Source organism: Ostrea edulis, chromosome 6 (assembly GCF_947568905.1).
Source record: "Ostrea edulis chromosome 6, xbOstEdul1.1, whole genome shotgun sequence".
Classification (NCBI taxonomy): domain Eukaryota; kingdom Metazoa; phylum Mollusca; class Bivalvia; order Ostreida; family Ostreidae; genus Ostrea; species Ostrea edulis.
This window is the reverse complement of record NC_079169.1, coordinates 65,750,034-65,769,510: the sequence shown is the minus strand read 5'-3', so window position 1 is coordinate 65,769,510 and position 19,477 is coordinate 65,750,034.

Genomic DNA, 19,477 nt, shown 5'->3' with positions numbered 1-19,477 from the left:
TTAATTTATCACAAATTTTATACTAAATAACATACATATTTTCAAAAAACAAACAAACAAAATCACCCACCCACCCCAGAATTTCTGCTTTTACAAAAGGTAAAGAGTAATCATGTAAATCTTTTCAAAAATCGAATAGAAATTAGAAGTCTGCGCAGACTGAGAATTGATATTTGTACGAAGCTTAAAACCTGATCCGTGCCCCACATTTTGTGTGAACAAGATAAAGCAATCTTTGATTATGGTTAGTTTATTGATTTCCAATACCTCCACTCCGCCCTGAAGTACTGTCCAGTGTCTCTATGACCTGTGTATTACATAAACCAGTAGATTTATTAAACTCAGCAATAAATCGATTCGCTAAACGGACACGAAAACTGATCCCGAATTTAATCTCAGGTTGGTTTATGGATATTTGGTGACCTCTCCTGTATCTACAATTAGATATGAGTTATCCAAATTGTCAAAAGTAAAATACTCACTTCATGCATGAGGTTTATAATATAACTGGGTATAGGTTAAATGTAACGCACCAGGAATTTTACACCACTGAAAAAGTGAATATAGCGAACAGTGATCAATCTCATTATTCCTACAAAGAATACAAAATAGAGAGTTGGGCAAACATGGACCCCTGGACATACCAAAAGTCGGATCAGGCACATAGGAGGATTAGGCATTCCCTGTTGACCGGTGTTGTATAGTAGCCTTTCCCCATAGCAGATTTTCCCTCCGGAAAATGGCTATATAATAGCCCCCCCCCCCCACCTCCCAGTGGGAAAGACGAGCAGGGTTACCCCCTCACGTTTTAGAAAACAGATTATGGAAAGTCGATCGGGCTTTGCACAACAAATATTGATAATGCATAGATCAGTGCAAGTTGTCGATAATTTGAATGTAGATACATGTATTTTTCATAAACACAAATTTTAAAGATATGTTTACGGTATTACCGAGAAAGTATAAAACATACAATATTATAAAAAAAATCGATAAAAGCATTTTGTGGGAAACAAAGAATAAGACAACTTACGATGTATCAAAATAAAGATGTTCAACGATATTTTGCAGTCTTAATTGAATTAACAAGAGACCCACAGGCCTTTACGGTCACCCACAGGCATCGCTTGGGGGTCGAATTTACTATATACTCTTTATATAGTAAATTCGACCCTCAAGCGATGCAATTGCCTGTGCGGTCACCTGAGCCCCTGCATGGACCTGTCTGAAAGGGTCTTATTTGCACGATCTCCCCCAAATCTTTACAATTGAAATATTTGGTAGACTGCAATATAACCTCTTTACAAAAACATTCAGTGTTTAATATATCAATACATTTTGGCAGATTGATAAGGAGAATTTCAGACACCCCCCTCCAGCAAAGTCTTTCCCCATATTATCACGCGGGAAGGCAGAATCTTGATCATCCTATCGTTTTATTTATTCAGTTTTCATCTTTACATCAAAAGGACTAAATATGAGATTTTACGCATTAAAAACATTAACTCTCTTTGACCATTTAACCCCCCCCCCCTCCTGAAACCCTGCAACCTGGTTTACAAAATAAACAATTTTGTTAGATAACTTCTGACCTTTCTATATATGTGTTTAATTTCATTCTGAATAAAGGAAAATCTCGAATTTGTAAATACTAAAGGTATTTTAACTCTACATGCATTTTAGCCGGAGAAATTATTGAATCTCTTATATTCACCTTTAGATGGATATTTTTAGGATTTCCAGTTGCATTCTAGAAATAAATTTATAACATTCAAGAATAGTCGCTTTTTTCATTTTTGTAAAAGAATATTACAAAAATAAAATCCACAAATCTGAGAGAAACGTATATGAATGCAAGTGCAGGACTTCAGTTTTACGATGTAACACTTGAATGATTTTATCTCACAAATTTTGAAAATGTTTAAATGAAACTTAAAAGTAACAAGATACCCAGTTGCTAGCAATAAACAAACCTGAGCAAAACTATCATTATACCAGCACTTTGATTCAGAAAAAATATAAAGGTAGTAATTAAAATTCATTATGTAATCATTACATGTTTCTCTTCTTGTAGAGGTCCTACGGTCCTTCATTTAAACACATTTAGTCTAAGGTGCAAATTTTGGTTGAAATTAGCCCAGTGGATCTGGGGAAGATGTCGAAAATGTGGAAAGGTTACATACGGACAGACGAAGGACAGCAGGTGATCAGAAAAGCTCACTTGAACTTTTAGCTCAGGTGAGCTAAAAAGTTTTTGAAGTACATGATAAAAATCAATTATTTTTTTTTCAGAATATTCTTCGTATGGGAATAAAATATGATGACGTTGTCAATCTGTCAGATTCAAAATAAATTTATAAATCAGAGTACAGACAGTCCAGCTGGGAGTTTCACCGCCTGGAATAGTTGCGATTATATCGTCAACTTCCCATATCTATGTAGTAATATTCCATTATCACCTGCATATGGTGTGTATATGGAATGAGAGTACCAAACCCCCGGATGCGTAACCCGAACACAGTTTACCCCAAGATTGAGCGGGGGTATAAATGTCTAGGTGTTGCGTGATTGGCCAATATCAAGAGTGAAATTATTATACCCCCCGCAACAAGTTTGGGGGGGGGGGTATACTGGAATCGGGTTGTCCGTCTGTCTGTCCGTCCGTCCGTCTGTAGACGCAATGGTTTCCGGGCTCTAAAGCATTATCCTTTCCACCTACCGTCACCATATCATATATATGGACTACCCATGGGATGAAGATGTTCCCTATCGATTTTGGGGTCAAAAGGTCAAAGGTCAAGCGCACTGGACATCGAAGTAGCAATATGGTTTCCGGGCTCTAAAGCCTTATCCTTTCCACCTACAGTCACCATATCATACATATAGACTACCCATGGGATGAAGATGTTCCCTATCGATTTTGGGATCAAAAGGTCAAAGGTCACGCGCACTAGACATCGAAGTAGCAATACGGTTCGGTTTGTCATGACATTGTTTTTTACACTCAGAAAAGAGGTAGTTTATACCTATTACCAACACCCTTTGGGAGATTGGGGTAAGCGGGGGGTATTCTTAGTGAGCATTGCTCACAGTACCTCTTGTTTGGAATTGAAAGAAATATTATAGGGGTTTAAATTAATTGTCAGGATGAAAAATTATCGCACAAAATCGAGAAATGCCTGAGGAAATTACCATGGTAGGGGTGTGCTTACAGTGAAGGGTGTAATTTACTGAAGATTGCTATGTGTTGTAAAAAAAAAAAAAAAAAAAAAAAGTACAAATATGGCCTATAAAAGGCACGGGACCCTATATAATTTTTGTCGTTTTTTTTATCAGCACTTAGAATGAACTTTGATATGTTTACGGTTATTTGTTAATTAATATAGTTAAGTAGTGAGAGGGCCAAAGGTTAGTATTGAGGTCTATGGGAAATGAATTGGTACTCTTTTCCCATATATCTCAACTGATTCGATAGTTTGTTCTACGTATGATGAGTTTTTAAATCAAGGCAGGCTACTGACAAACATCCTGATGGTGCAGGGGTTTTAATTGTCTCGTTGAAAGTCAGCATTTTGCAAATTTATGGTCGTTATAACGATCTAGTTTGCCATTACAACCTACCATTGCGTCAAATGCTGTCTGGCGTGTTTCATACCGATTGGTAGGCCGTTCATGGCACACTGATTTTGACTGTGGATAACTCCGTTTACCTGATCAAGATATAGGGTTCACGGCGGGTGTGGCCGGTCGACAGGGGATGCTTACTCCTCCTAGGCACCTGGCCCCACCTCTGGTATATCCAGGGGTCCGTGTTTGCCAACCTCTCTATTTTGTATTGCTTATAGGAGTTATGAGATGGATCACTGTTCGTTATCTCCACCTTTCATGTTCAATCCCCCAATGACCTGAGAACAGTTGGGTAGAAGGTTCATCTCAAAAACCTCTAATTAAGAGAAAATCACACTTTCTCCTAATGAGGTGTTAAGAATCATGACTAGCGAGATATCGAATTTGAAATCAGGGGTAGGCAATCAACAGAGTTGTAGAATTTAAGTTTTACACAACTATCTGTATGAAGGTTTTTTGTGTTAATTAAATGGAGAGAGATATTTTTGATTCCTCGTACGATAAGTACATATCTGTTTAACTAATAGATTCCAAGTTACCTAAATAGGTGCTGAACAAACACGACATATTCTGATTTTCCATTCTAAATATATGATTGTTTTACATAACATTTGACTGAATGAAATGATGTTGTCTGAATAACAATTATTTTCAAAAATCCCAATCAAGGGAATTCGGAAATTAACTCGCCATTTCGGATATTTAAGAAATGAATAGTCAGAAAAGGATTAATTTGAGAATGGAAAGAAAATGTATGGGAATGGTCTGCCGTAAACGTAACCGGAATGAAAAAGGGAGGATATACTATACAGTAGGTTTTCTGAGGGGGTCATCTGGCTATAAAAGGCGGGAAATCCTACTATATAGCCACATTTCCGTGGGGGAAGATCTACGATATAGCCATATTCCAGGGAGAAAAGATAGCTAGGGGAAAGGCTACTATACAACATCGGTAACACTCGCCGTGAGCCCTATATCTTCATCAGGTAAACGTAGTAATCCGTAGTCAAAATTAATATATAAAGAAGTAACCAACAATTGATATGAAACACGATAGACAGCATTCGACCGAACGACAGGTTGTATATGTGAATTATATCGTTATAATGACCGTAAAATTTGTGAAATGCTGACTTTAAACGAAACTGTTAAAATCCATATAACAACAACTTATTTATCAGTAGCCTCGATTTATAACCTGAACATGCGCATTTTTGGGGAAATCGAAACTTCTCGGATCTTTCCGGCAAGCTGTTTTTCCGCTTGCCGGAAAGGCCTGAGAATGTGCTATTGTATTCAGGATATGACATGATGAAAAATTGGTGTATTCATATCATTCGAAGCGCTATATAATCAATTAGTCCCGGGGACATTTTCCAGAACACTGGGTAATTCTTATAATTTTTCAGCTGAAGAGCAAATCATGGGACTCACATGTGTAATCATTGGACTCTCTCTCTCTCTCTCTCTCTCTCTCTCTCTGTATAATGCCGGTATAGACTGTTTTCCTGTTATCCGACCGCTTCGCACTACATTAACCGTTATGGTGACATTTACTAACTAGAAAATTTATGACCCCTTGGTTCATGCTTCAAGGCGGACTCCATCTTATATACTTGTAGATCTTATACTGAAAATGGAGATATAACCATGGCTAGTGCACTACATACATCACTGCTATCTAATATTATTTAGAATTGTTTATTTCCAATCAAAACGGGTATGGCTGGTTCCTAATAAGCTTCCGCAATGATTGTATGAGCAAGTTATTGCGTACGTGACGCCGATTCAACATCGGTTTTAATCGCATTACGATGTTCTTAAACAATTTAAAGGCCAAGGATTTCCTCGCGAACTATTTAATAAGGCATTGTTACAGACTTGTGTTTACTAAACATTCTTAAAGTATTGATCAAACGTAATAAAATTCTGATATCCATATGAAACACTAGATGAATATCTTTACTTTAAATAAGAGACGAAAGGACCGTACTGGTCACGTGATGCGTAGTTCTATTTTTGTTGATAGTGCAGATGTTCATATCCAGTACACTCTAAAAAAAAAAAAAATGGATGCCTTAAGTTATTTTGTAGTAAAATGTCATTTCTTGTGTTCCATTGAATGAAAGGTGAAAATAAACAGTGATCGATCTCATAACTCCTATAAGGAATATGAATTAGATAGATATATGAAAGGCTAAAACAATCTCATAACTCCAACAAGGAATAAAAAATAAAGAGTCGGACAAACACGGACCGCTGGACACACCAAAGGTAGGATCAGGTTGCTAGGAAGAGTAAGCATCCCCTGTTGACCGGTCACACCCGCTGTAAGCCCTATGTCTTGATCAAGTAAAGGAGTTATTCCTAGTCAAAATCAGTGTGCCAAGAACGGTCTAACAATCGGTATAAAACAAGCCAAACAGCATTTGACCCAAAGATAGGTTATATGGGCACACTATATTATTATAACGAGCATACAAATTGCGAAATGCTGACTTTAAACGGAATTGTTGCAACCCCTGTAACACCAACTTGTTTGTCAGTAGCCAACCTCGATTTAAAAACTGATCATATGCAAAACAAGCTCTTGTGTATAGATTCAGTTGAGAGATATAAACACCATATGCAGCTGATAATGGAATATTGCTACATTGATATAGGAAGTTGACAATGGAGAAACTTAAGTCATCCCATTTGCCATAATGGATGGATATATCGAATTGACATGAATGAAAATGATTATTATTCATAGATAAAAGGCCCTCGATCTTTCTAAATGTCAAGTTTAAGGCCATAGGAAGAGATTTTTCTTCTCATGTAGACGCTTTTGAATAAACTCTCCTCGTAAGAATATAAAAACAGGCCAGATAACAAAGGAGCATAATTCGTGCCCATGGTAATTCCAACAGACTGTTGGAAGACCTGATCACCAAATACTATGAAAATGTTGTCAATGAGGACGTCCAGCATCTTCATGATGAAAAAGTGAAGATAACGAACAGTGATATATCTCATAAATCCTGTATGGTAAACAAAACGACGAGTTGAGTAAATATATTGATCTCTGGATATACCAAAGGTGGGATCAGATGCTGAAGAAGAAGAAGCATCCCATGTCCACCGGTAACACCCGCCATGAGCTTTATAGTTTGATCAAGTAGATACAGTAATCCCTAATCAAAATCAGTGTGTAAAGAACGGCCTAACAATTGGTACGAAACACATCAAATAGCATTTTACCAAATGATATCAACTTCAGATTACTTGTGCGTAGATCAGAGTGGTGTTTAGCAAAGCAAGTTTTTGAATGACTGATCACTGGATACATGTATGAATATTTCCTTTTTTTCCATTTTTGTTGAAAAAGCAACTGTCTATGATGTCAAAACGTCTAGTCGTTAATTCATCGTGAGCAATGGTCGTGTACAGTGTTGAGAAGGGATACATTTTGATGTTGTTAATTTGATAAAAGTTTTGTGCTTTCAAATTTACTTTAGGAATTTTTAGAATTCACATTTGATTTACACCACGTCTGGCATATGTTGTGGCACAACACGTTTGAAATATCTCCTTTACAGCTGTTAATATTTTCTTGAGAAGCACAGATAGGGTCCTGGTAGAACATTTACTGGATCCAGCAATGTATCGTTTTATAAGGATTGTGTGAAGTTTAAGAATCCAGTATAGGTACGGTAACTCATAATTCATTCGTCCTATTTACTGGCATATTAAATGTGTTTAAACCTCCCATACAGTGTTATAAAATGCTCTGAGTGAATTACAAGTTCATCATTCCAATTGGCATCTATATGTCAAATAAACAAATATATGAACTTTCAGAAACATATTCACCTACATCTGTGAGTTCATATGACCCATATATCACTCTCAGAGGCTACGGAATGCAATTTTCTTGGAGGTGTTTTATACGGGAATACAGGCATTGTCTGAAAAAAAGATTATTAGACTCGCTTATGAGTGGCCATGAAATATAAGGTAATTCCACCCGAGGGTTGCAAAAAAGCGGTAAAATGCTCGGCAACCCGGCCCATATTTCTAATTATTTTTCGTTTTTCTAGTGTCCAGCGACGCCATTTTGAAATTTCTAAAATTGATTAAATTTTTGCTATACATTAAAAATGACTCTATAATCGGATTCTACGACAAATACGTTGCTGACAGAAAATCAACCGATTGAGTGAATAGTATTAGAGTTATTCCTCTTTGAATAAAACCTGCCTGCACACACACAAATAGTACTTGTAATTTTGCTGATTTATTTATTATATGTTATAAACCTTAACATCAATAACTTTAACTATATAGTATTATATAAAACTGACACGTAACAAAAACGAGACTTTAGGCGTAAGTCGATATCGGGATGATGCGTGACTTCATTTGGCCTACACGTGATGACATTTTTCAGTCCTGATCTTCTACCAAGTCCAAGTTAATAGGACTAATTAAACTCGCACGATTCCTTTTCAAAGGAGAATGATACTGATATTAAATGCACAGTTATTTAACGACGAGTGTGTAAACAGAGACTCAAAGTGGTTTTTGTTAGTCTAGTGGACATAGACATCTGCGTAACTATGTCACGTGATATGAAAGATCACGCCTTTCTTTCAGAAGATATCCGTATCTTATATACATAAATATGAGAGAAATTCAGACTTTACTCTAAGTTCTACACATGTATATGTATCTGTAAATCTTTCTTGTAAATTGTTTGATTCTCTAGTTTCTCCCCTTCTAAATTTCAGTTGTGGTGCCTGGTACATAAAAATCACAAACACGACGTCTGCAAAAGATGAAGTAACTATGTACTACAGGGGATAAATTTCGGGTGTTCTTTGGAAGCCAAATCCAGGTGCATGTTACATAAGTTTTCTGTATCTTTATCAAACAATCACAAGTAGTCATGGGTGGTCCATGTCGGTTCATGTATTCTCTCAAAACCAGAATCATGTGGTACATGACTACGATACATATTCTTACACACACACACACACACACACACACACACACACACACACACACACACACACATATATATATATATATATATATATATATATTTGTGTTTGTGATTATATATATATATATATATATATATATATATACACATTAAATTGGTCAGGGGTACTAATTGCTAGGCCGTTCTTGATACACTGATTTTGACTATTCTTTTGATTACTCCGTTTACCTGATGAAGATATTTGGCTCACGGCGGGTGTGATCGGTCAACAGGAGATGCTTACTCCTCCTAGGCACCTGCTCCCACATCTGGTGTGTCCAGGGCTCCGTGTTTGCCCAACTATCTATTTTGTATTGCTTATAGGATTTATGAGATTGATCACTGTTCGTTATATTCACCTTTTCATTATTCACATTTTGTACAGAAATATTTGAAAGTAGAAAAGCGTGATTGACTCGGACATTCAGAGCTGTACACATTATGATTGATCAACTAACTACAATAATCTTTAAGTTAGATCCAAAATACTACCACTAGAACCATCTCACTACTGAAAACAAAGCCGTTTCGTCTGTATAGATGTTTTGGGTACTCTGTAGTCTAGCAGATCTAGTGAATGCTAAACTTTATCGCAATTAAAAGACCCCCTCACGTTTACAACTGAGCTATTCAGGGAACATTTTTTTTAAATGAATGAATGGGTCATGGCCTCATTGTGTGTTGTATGTTGATTGGTTGGTTGAATATTGTTTAACGTCCCTGGAGAATTTTTCACTGACATGGAGACGTCACCATTGTCGGTGAATAACTGCATTTTGGCGTCTCCATGTCAGTGAAAAATTCTCCAGGGACGTTAAACAATATTCAACCAACCAGTTTACAACTGAGCTATTCCCTCGGGAATAATGCCCATTTGTGAGCTACTAACATTGTTTTCATTCATATTACGTGCGTATTAAAGGCACTTAGTTAAATAGAAAAAAATATTTATATATGTCAGTAGCCTGCCTCAATTTAAGAACTGATCATGAGCAGAATATGCTTTCGCGCATCAAATTAGTTAAGAAACATAAACACAGTAGGCAGATGATAATATAATATTACTACATAGATATGGGAAGCTGATGATGAAGAACCTTTTAAGTTTTATATCGGTACATAAGTAATAAACATGAAATCATAAACATCAAATAAACATGCTATTAGAAAATATTTCATTTTTCTGCTCAATGGCCCGACGATTATGGCCAAATATGGATAAATATGAACAATCATTTACTTGCTATTGATTTTTATTTACCATTCATGCATAGTTTATAACTACTGGTCATATCCATACTTTGTGTTTATCTTAAAACAATCGCATGTCCCAGGGTCGTGTAGTCTTTGTTAAATAGTTGATATTTTAACAATTGCCACCGGTCCCATTCCAGCAATTGATCTTGGATGATTCTATGCAAAGTGTCAACTATTGTATTCTGTATCTGTTAAAAGAGAACAACCTTTTGTACCCTATGACAGTAATGGATTTATATGATGCAGAACCTGATGCCCTACATAAATTAAAAATGCATCACTGAAGAGACATTATTTGTCGAAATGCGCATCTAGTGCAACAAAATTGGTACCGTATAAGTTTTACATTATGACCCCTGGGTCGAGGCCTCTACTGGATGACTGTTAGTCCCCGAGGGTCTCTACAGCCCAGTAGCTAAGTACTTCGTTACTAGCTTGAAAATACGGATGTATATTTAATTGCTGTTATAAAATTTAGAAATTCATTTCAAAATTAAGGATTATCTCCCTCATGCATAGCTCTTATCCTTAGACGAATTTGACTCCACTGTTTTTGGTTATAATAGCTCTAACACTTCATTGTTATTTCGAATTTCAAACATTTCGGTTGAGCATCACTGAAGAGACATTGTTTGTCGAAATGCCCATCTGGTGCAACAAAATTGGTACCGTATAAGTTTTACATTAAACATTACAAGGAAAGAAATTACTATTTCGTGACAATTTTCGAATATTTTCATGAAATATATATTCCTGTTTATCAGATTATTGCATTATTATCATGAATAATTAAAAACTAAATATTTTTTCTATTTAACGAAGTGCCTTTAATACAAACGTAATATGAATGAAAACAATGTTAGTAGCTCACAAATGGGCATTATTCCCGAGGGAATAGCTCAGTTGTAAATATTGTTTAACGTCCCTGAAGAATATTTCACTGACATGGAGACGCCAAAATACAGTTATTCACCGACAATGGTGACGTCTCCATGTCAGTGAAAAATTCTCCAGGGACGTTAAACAATATTCAACCAACCAACCAATCAATCAACATACAACACACAATGAGGCCATGGCCCATTCATTCATTTAAAAAAAATTGTGCCCTCCTAATTTTAATGTCCATCCGCATACAATTTTGTCAAGAGACTTCCCCCGGAGATACCATCGTAGTGTGCACTTAGTATATCCAGAGTGCTTTGTGCAAATATCAATTGAAACTGTCTACTTTCAGATGCTTTCATTTGTGATTTTTAGTTTCATCTATTTTGATGTTTATCAAAAGTGATCTTGTTAAGAACGATCTGCGAAATGCTGACTTCAAACGAGTTTTTGAAACACCTGTAACATCAACTTGTTTGTCAGTAGCCCGCCTCAATTTAAGAACTGATCATGAGCAGAATATGCTTTCGCGCATCAAATTAGTTAAGAAACATAAACACAGTATGCAGATGATAATAGAATATTACTACATAGATATGGGAAGCTGATGATGAAGAACTTGAAGTCATCCCGTTCGTCATAAAGTTGAATTGTTAGATTGCCGTTAGTATATACGTTCAATAAAATAACCAAATACGAGGCAGATATGGAAGAATGTGTGGTGTCTTTTATTTCGAGTTCACTGGGATACATCGAATCGACATATGAATTAAAATGGATATTGTTAATAGAAGAAGAAAACATCGTGGATGTATGTAAATGTCGAGTTGAAGGCCACAGCAATGCTACGTCATAATTCTACACTTGCAGGTATATATATATATATATATATATATATATATATATATATATAATGTACTAGGTGTGTAGCTAGGGTTGTTAGATGTTTCACGGTATTTATTTGATGGAGCTCACATTCAATGTAAATGACATGATGAAACTTTCAGCATGCAACTCAAAATATGCCCATTTGATGGTGCATTTGACAGCATGTAAATGATTTATTAATTGCATAAAGTATATAGGACAGTATTTACTTTATTAGCACTGCATTACCAATATCGTGACAACTTCAAACTCATTGTGCACGTTTGGTGCGAAATATACAGCGCACCCTATTGTGACAATTTCTACACAGAAAAAATTAATTTCACTCTAATGCACTATGTTTAAACGATCTCCTGCACAACCCGTTGATCAAGAAAATAAAACATTAAAATTATCCAAATTTAGAGGCACGCAAGTACGCTGTGAAACAAAGAACGGGAGAAATTGCTTAATTAACAAGATGTTTCCATTCAAATACTTAATGACTTTGGAAACCTACATTGTATAAATGCAGAAACGAATCGTCCTTTATGTAGTCATATTTTGCATTCGTCCGTGACGCTTGCATAATCTATTGAGTGTGTCACTAGAACCAGCAGTAGTTGCACCCCTTTACCATAAGTTATTTTTATATTGGACACAAAAGGATAAAAAGTTTAAATGAAAATATCGCGCATCTATCTAAACATTTCTTCATTTGCTCCTTCGAATTATGTCTTACAACTATGGACAGAAAGTGATCCCGTAGTTTCTTTACTTTCTCGTTGTCCTTTTTCCACTGTAGAAAATGATTCTGAACATTCATGCTGAAGAGCTGGATCATTTTTCATAGTGCTGAGTTCGCGGATGAAGTTGACTAAAAATCCAAAAGGTGGAAAGGGAACACTGTAATGTTTCTTATATTTGCAGCTTAGGAGCCCCATTTCTCTTGCAATCCATAAGGAAGCTTATTAATGATGGGAATAACTCCAGATGATGAGTCAAAATATGAGAGAAGAATTGCATATCTAGGATTTTCTTGAACAGACTCAATTTCTGTGAGAATGTCAAGGAAATCATACAATTTCTTTGGCTCTTTAGATGAAATTTAGGGAAAACTATCCAGTTTGCACCATTTCGGGTCTACCGTATCTCTCTTTAAATCGTTCCCAAATGCGACGTAATCCTGTGAATGGATTGTTGATATTTGATGTTCTGATGCTGATAGCAAACTTACTTGATTCAGGTCCCATCCACTTCACTAAAAGATCCATTTCTTCAAAGGGTGTCACATTCAACTCCTCAATGATGTTTGTGAAGGTAGCTTTCCACGTTTCGTAAGTATCTGGTCGACCAGTTGTTCTTCTAGTTCTGATTGTTTCTCTGCGAAGACGAGACATGTTTGTTGAGCTTTGGCTTGCATGCGTTTTCTCATGAGTTCCGATTTTATACTCCTGCTTCGGCTTGAGATAGTTGCTTCAGATCTAGTTTCATATTTCTCTGAAAGTGTTTCAGCAGCGTCAAGTTGTAAATTTTGAATTTGTTTGCCAAACTTATCCATCACCGTACGACACCTCTCAATCCTCACTAAATGTTTATCCAATTTACCTCACTCTCTTCCGTGTGGGAACGATTAAGAAAGGAAAACAGTAAATCTGTATCAACAATGTAATGCTTTTCTGAGATATTTTATGTCTGTACAAGTTTCATTGAAATTTACTAAAATGTCTTCAAACTCCTTCCAGGACTTATAGACAACATTTTTATAAGAATCCAGTTTACTGAAGAAAAAGGTTTCTTCCTTTCTCAGTTGGAGTTCGTATTCTACTTGGTTTGCCTTCTGTGTCAGACATTCTGATGGGTAAAATTCTTTTACTACATGTATTTTGCCAGTACTTTTGCAGATAGTATAACCTACGTCACAAAAGACTTTATTATTTCTTTAGTATGCACTTAATGAGGTAAAAGACTGAAACATACAAGAGACGTAATAAATAGGCTGCTTATTACAAATATTCGATATACCAAACGATTAAAGGTATTACGTGAGTATTAAGTAATAAGCATAGTTGTTTTGGCAATACTAAATTACAAGTACACACATAAATTGTATAAAAAACTAAGAAATGTTACATAATGAAAATACTTAGAATTTGGATTTGATTTTATCACAAACTTGCTTCCACAGAAAAATTTGTTAAGCGCGTACATATTGTAAATTAAACATATGACACCAACGGTATTCCATAGAAATTATTCTAAAATAGGTTACTTCTATAAATACTATAGAAAAATAGCAAACCAAAATAGATAAATATGTATTCAAAATACTAAGAGAATCATTATATTGAAATGCAAAAGACTACTTACACTGTGTGCTATCTCTAAGTAGACAAAAAGAATGATTTGGAACAATCGACAATGCTTTGCGTGAAACACACTCACAAGTAAACAGGAAATACGTGTTCGAATTAAGAAGGGTAACTCTACACGGTTTAAAGATAAGACAATATTATAAGGAAACATAATTCAATATCAAAAACTATGTTAACAAATAACGATAACTCCTCATACTGAATGTGCAAGAAGGCAAATAGTGATTATTCGTTAATTAAACGGAACAATTATTATACACTTTATGCAGTAAATCAGGTGTCATAAGTTTCTTTATGGAGACTGAATGCTTCGTTTCCTTCTTGCTCATCCTGCGATATCATTTAAAAAGTAACCTAGAAAAATGTACACCCCTACAGCAATTAAGCATATATGGCAAGAGGACAGGGCTTAGCAGTGTTATCAGAACAAGCAGCAGTCTGATGCTTGACTCTACACGTGCTCTGTAGCAGACAATATTTTGAACAGGGAGACTGGCATGATTTATCAAAATAAACTAAAGTTTTCCCGCATTTTTCTACCACTCTGCTCAATCTGTGAGGCACTGAAAGGATATGTTTTTACTTTAACAAAATTTCACCCTAGGAACTACAAAATGAATTCATCATTGTTTTATTCATGTCTTTTAAAACATGTAGTTTTTTTTGATAATATACACAAATATGGGTATATATGATAAACTAATATTTATGATTTTCCTCTTGATGCCTTTCAATTATGAGAAGAATTTGGGGGGGGGGGGGGGGGATTGTAGCTGTGCAATGGGGGACATGTGCATTGAAGGATTATTAAGAAACACTTTGTCCATTATGATATTTGGAGACCTACTATCTGTGATTATCTCTTTTGACATTGTAATGTTCACACGCAAGAGTCCAGATTGAGAATAATTTTAGAGTGATGGTTGATCAATTGGACATTTGTCATCATTGGTGAGAGACAATGGCAGTTACACAACTGGCCTAGGAGATTGTTGCTTAATCAGACAAACATCATGCTTGACATTATTCGAGAAAAGGTACCAGCAATCCTGCAAAACTTTGAAACAGCGATCAGACTGAACAGTCCTAATGAGTTATTTTTATAAAGTTAACCAATTTTTTAAAGGAATGTGATTATATATATATAATTAAAAAATAAAATCTGGATTTACCAATGATATATGAGTAAGTACTTTTTTTCCACGTTATACAGTGATTTGATTACATGTTTCCTTTGGTGCAATCCCCCTTATCTAGAACTAGACAAGCATGCTCGTGCAATATGTGAGTCAACATCCGGTGTAAACAATAACAAAAGATAATTACACCCACAAAATGCAAATCTCTAGTTTGAAATGCAAATTTAGCCCTGCTTCAGGTTTTTGAGGCCAAAATTAAAACTTCATGAGAATTTATATCTAAAATAGATATGGCCAATATATGCACAGTTATGAGGGGAACAAGCATACCCATTTTAAAATTTCAGTACAACAGCTTAATCTTTATTTTTGCAAAATAAGTGCTGCAATCTGAATGTGACCAGAAAATTCATATATTCCACCATTTTCACCGATTGGCTGCTTTTATACCCAAATTGCCGGCCTTTAAGCTGTCAGAGAAGTAACATTAATGAGATAGTGAGTTAATCGTTTTTATCTTTCTGATTCTTGGGAAACTACTGGCATTAGAAGTGTACTTAATATTGAACATACAGCTCCATACTTTAAATCGACTTATTTTTACCTGTTGCATAATGATGCATGCATGTTCGAACGTACAATGTCACATTTATAGCATCAAGTTTTATAATAAAATACCGTATATCGGGTAATTTTGGCATTGGGAATATTTAGTGGATTTATTCTAAAATTTCTAGTTTAAGATATTAGCGCTTTTCATTTAACAAGTGTATCATTTATGTATATCATTTATATGAATAGAAATTTTGTCAAGTTTTCATCACCGACCCCCCCCCCCCCCCCCATCCCACCCCCACCCCCCCAAAAAAAAAAACAAAAAAAAAAAACACCAATATTTTCAGAGCACCAATTCCAAATGATCTGATATACGGTATCCATATTATTGCAACAATACAAAGAATTTTATCAAAGACAACAACATAACGATATCATAATATTATTTAGAATTTAATGTATATACTAAATGATACTGAATGAATACACACTATATTTTAGTAGCTACACATTAGATAGGAGTAAACGAACAACAAAGCAAAGCATACTAGAATTTAGAAAACGTCAAGGTAATCAAATGATACAGCAACAAAACTCAAAAGGAAAAAGAAACCTTCAAATTATTAAACTTTAGTGGATTTTATAGAAAAAAAAACAAGAGGTACTGTGAGCAATGCTCACTAAGAATACCCCTGCTTACCCCAATGTCCAAAAAGGTGTTAATAGGTATAAATTACCTCTTTCCTGAGTGTAGAAAAGAAAAGCCTTGGGTATTCTCTTCTCTAGGAGTGCGCTTGACCTTTGCACCCCAAAGTTGATAGGGAACATCTTCGTCCCATGGGTAGTCCATATGTATGATATGGCGACTGTAGGTGGAAAGGATAACACTTTAGAGCCAGGAAACCATTGCGTCTACAGACGGACGGACGGACAACCTGATTCCAGTATACCCCTAAAACATTGTTGCGGGGGGTATAACAATATCAACAAAACAATATAGCCTTATGATGCGAACTTGATTCAGTTGTTTATTAATCATGGCCTGTGATATGTCTTCCTTTCCAGGATTCTATAACTTTTTCTTTTCCTGTCCGTTCGTTTTATGGCAACCTTTTATTTTAACCATATGTCTTGGCTTTGCCTGTAACGTTTGTCCCCACCCCTCTCCGCCCCACTCTAACGACCTCAAAGTGATACTCGAACAATATAAAAGTGATAATAACGAACTGTGATCAATCTCATAAATCCCCCAAAAAAATACAAAATTAAGAATTGCACTATTAGTGCAATGTTGATTCAGCCAAATGTTTTTCATTCAATTAACATTTTTAGTATGAAAAATGGTGGGAGTGAGTAAAACAAATATATATGACTTCAGTTTCTCCATTGTCAGCTTTCAATATTTATGTAGCAATATTTCATTATCACCTGTATATGGTGTTTATTTCACTCAACTGATTCGATACACAAGAGCTTGTTCTGCGTGTGACCAGTTTTGAAATCGAGGCAGGCTATTGACAAATGTGGTAAAGTTACATGATATTAACAATCTCGTTTAAAGTCAGCATTTTCGCAAATTTTATAGTGGTTATAACGATCTAATTAATTTACCAATACAACCTATATGCACATGAACGAGCAATATGGCTGTTATGCAAACGAGAGAGAGAGAGAGAGAGAGAGAGAGAGAGAGAGAGAGAGTAGTGTTTGAAATATTCTTCCTCTACGATATTTGTACCTTAAACCTGGGACGACAATATATCAATTTATCTTCTTCACTGTTCTTTCAGCATTCCATTGCCTTTAACCTTGAAGACATGACCTTGAATCCAGACAAAATGCTGAAACACTATTGTATTCCTTTCGCGTAACTTGTTGAACGTCAGAAAAAGTATTTGAAATGTCCTTTGTCGTTCTATTTCCTTTGAGATTTTAAACAAATATTCAAAATTTCTACGGGCAAACTACCCATTTTGTTAAATCTTTAAACTTCCATGGGCCTTTTTTTCTCAAAATGTTCACATGTGAAGGATATGAATAACAGTCGAATTTTTCGCCTGACTGCGTTTTCAACAAAGATGCAGCTAGCTACGAGAGGTAATAATAATAATAATAACACCTTCATTTATACAGGATTGCACAATTAGTTATATAAAATAGTTTACATTGTGGTCCTGTCTTATAACATATATACATATCGAGAACATATATCACAAAACATGGAAATTTCACAATTTATATACAGTGTACCTACAGATAAGAACCAAATGAAAAGAGACAATATACACATGAGTATTATTGAGGAAATAATGTTTTAGATAGGCTGATTTAAAAGATGTGGTAGTTGTGCATTTTCTTATAAAATATGGTAATGAGTTGCTGCTGAAATGATAAAAGATCTTGCAAAATATTCTGTTTTGGCTCTTGGAACATAAATAAAATTAGTAGAGCTCTGTCTTGTATTTCTTGTGTTTACCTCATTCACAAATCTAAAAACATGCAAATACTCTGGAGTCATATGATATAAAACTTTAAACATACGAATAATTTTTCGATAAATAAAATACTCAATCAAAGGAATGCATCTCAAATTTTATAGCATACAAGTTGACACTGAATGAGGTACTTTGATATGTAAAATGATCCTTGCTGCCCTCTTTTGTAATTTAAAAGCCTATCAATATTCAGAGTTATTCACGATTACTGATGAATATTGTAATCTACGAATTTGAAATAAGATCTACGTGGGGTTTTTTCAGGAAATAATCTAAGATTACTGAAAAATGCATATAAAATTTGATGCATATACTGTACTAGCTGCAGAATTCAATTTACGGCGCACAAAAAGCTGCGCACGGTTGAGGTCTGATATCGTTGTATTCTTGTGTTGTTGTCTCATTTTAATATAAAAAAATTCTTAACATATTTTCTTACTATACTTGTGTCCAAACACATACCTTCAAATATCCATTAAAGCCCCATACGACCCGAAAACTCACAGCTTTGAAATGATTTCGTTTGTTGATGTAGTCATGTTAGGTGGCCGGTCAATTCGAATCCCGGTTCATTTCCATACTAGCACAATAACGCCAAGATGTGAACTAATATCCCCACAAATACTTTAGCTAAATATGTCTTTAACTAATAATTATTCAAATAGCTAAACTCACGGCACTGCGGCTTTCATTTGTGTGGTCCGGTCTCCATCCCTGCAACACTAGTGTTAAAGATGATATTGGACTTTTGTAGCAGTTTCATTAATCAAGAGCTTATTTTGCCTTTAGAAAAACTATATATTTCAATTTTCATTAATTATTCGTGTTGATAATAAATGAAGAGCAAATACATAACTTATAAAAAAAAATTATGAATATTTGAAGGTATGTTTGGACACAAGTACAGTAGGAAAATATGTTAAGAATTTGTTGATATTGAATTTATGAGACAGCAACTCAAGAATACAACGATATCAGGCCTCAACCGTGCGCAGCTTTTTGTGCGCCTTAACTCGAAGGTTTTTATAAGGGGTGGATCTTTAGCTCTGTTCCGTCACAATATTTTTATCAGAGAGCTACAGTTCTGCAGCTAATACTCTACGCGCTAGTTTGATCACTGATGTGCAATATAACAATACATGTATTACGAACATAACATCTGCCAAAAAACTCCGAAACGCTTGCTCCAGAGTTACTGCTTGCACCTTTAATATTGTTCTATAGGTGAGGTGAAGTCTGTAAGCTATAACA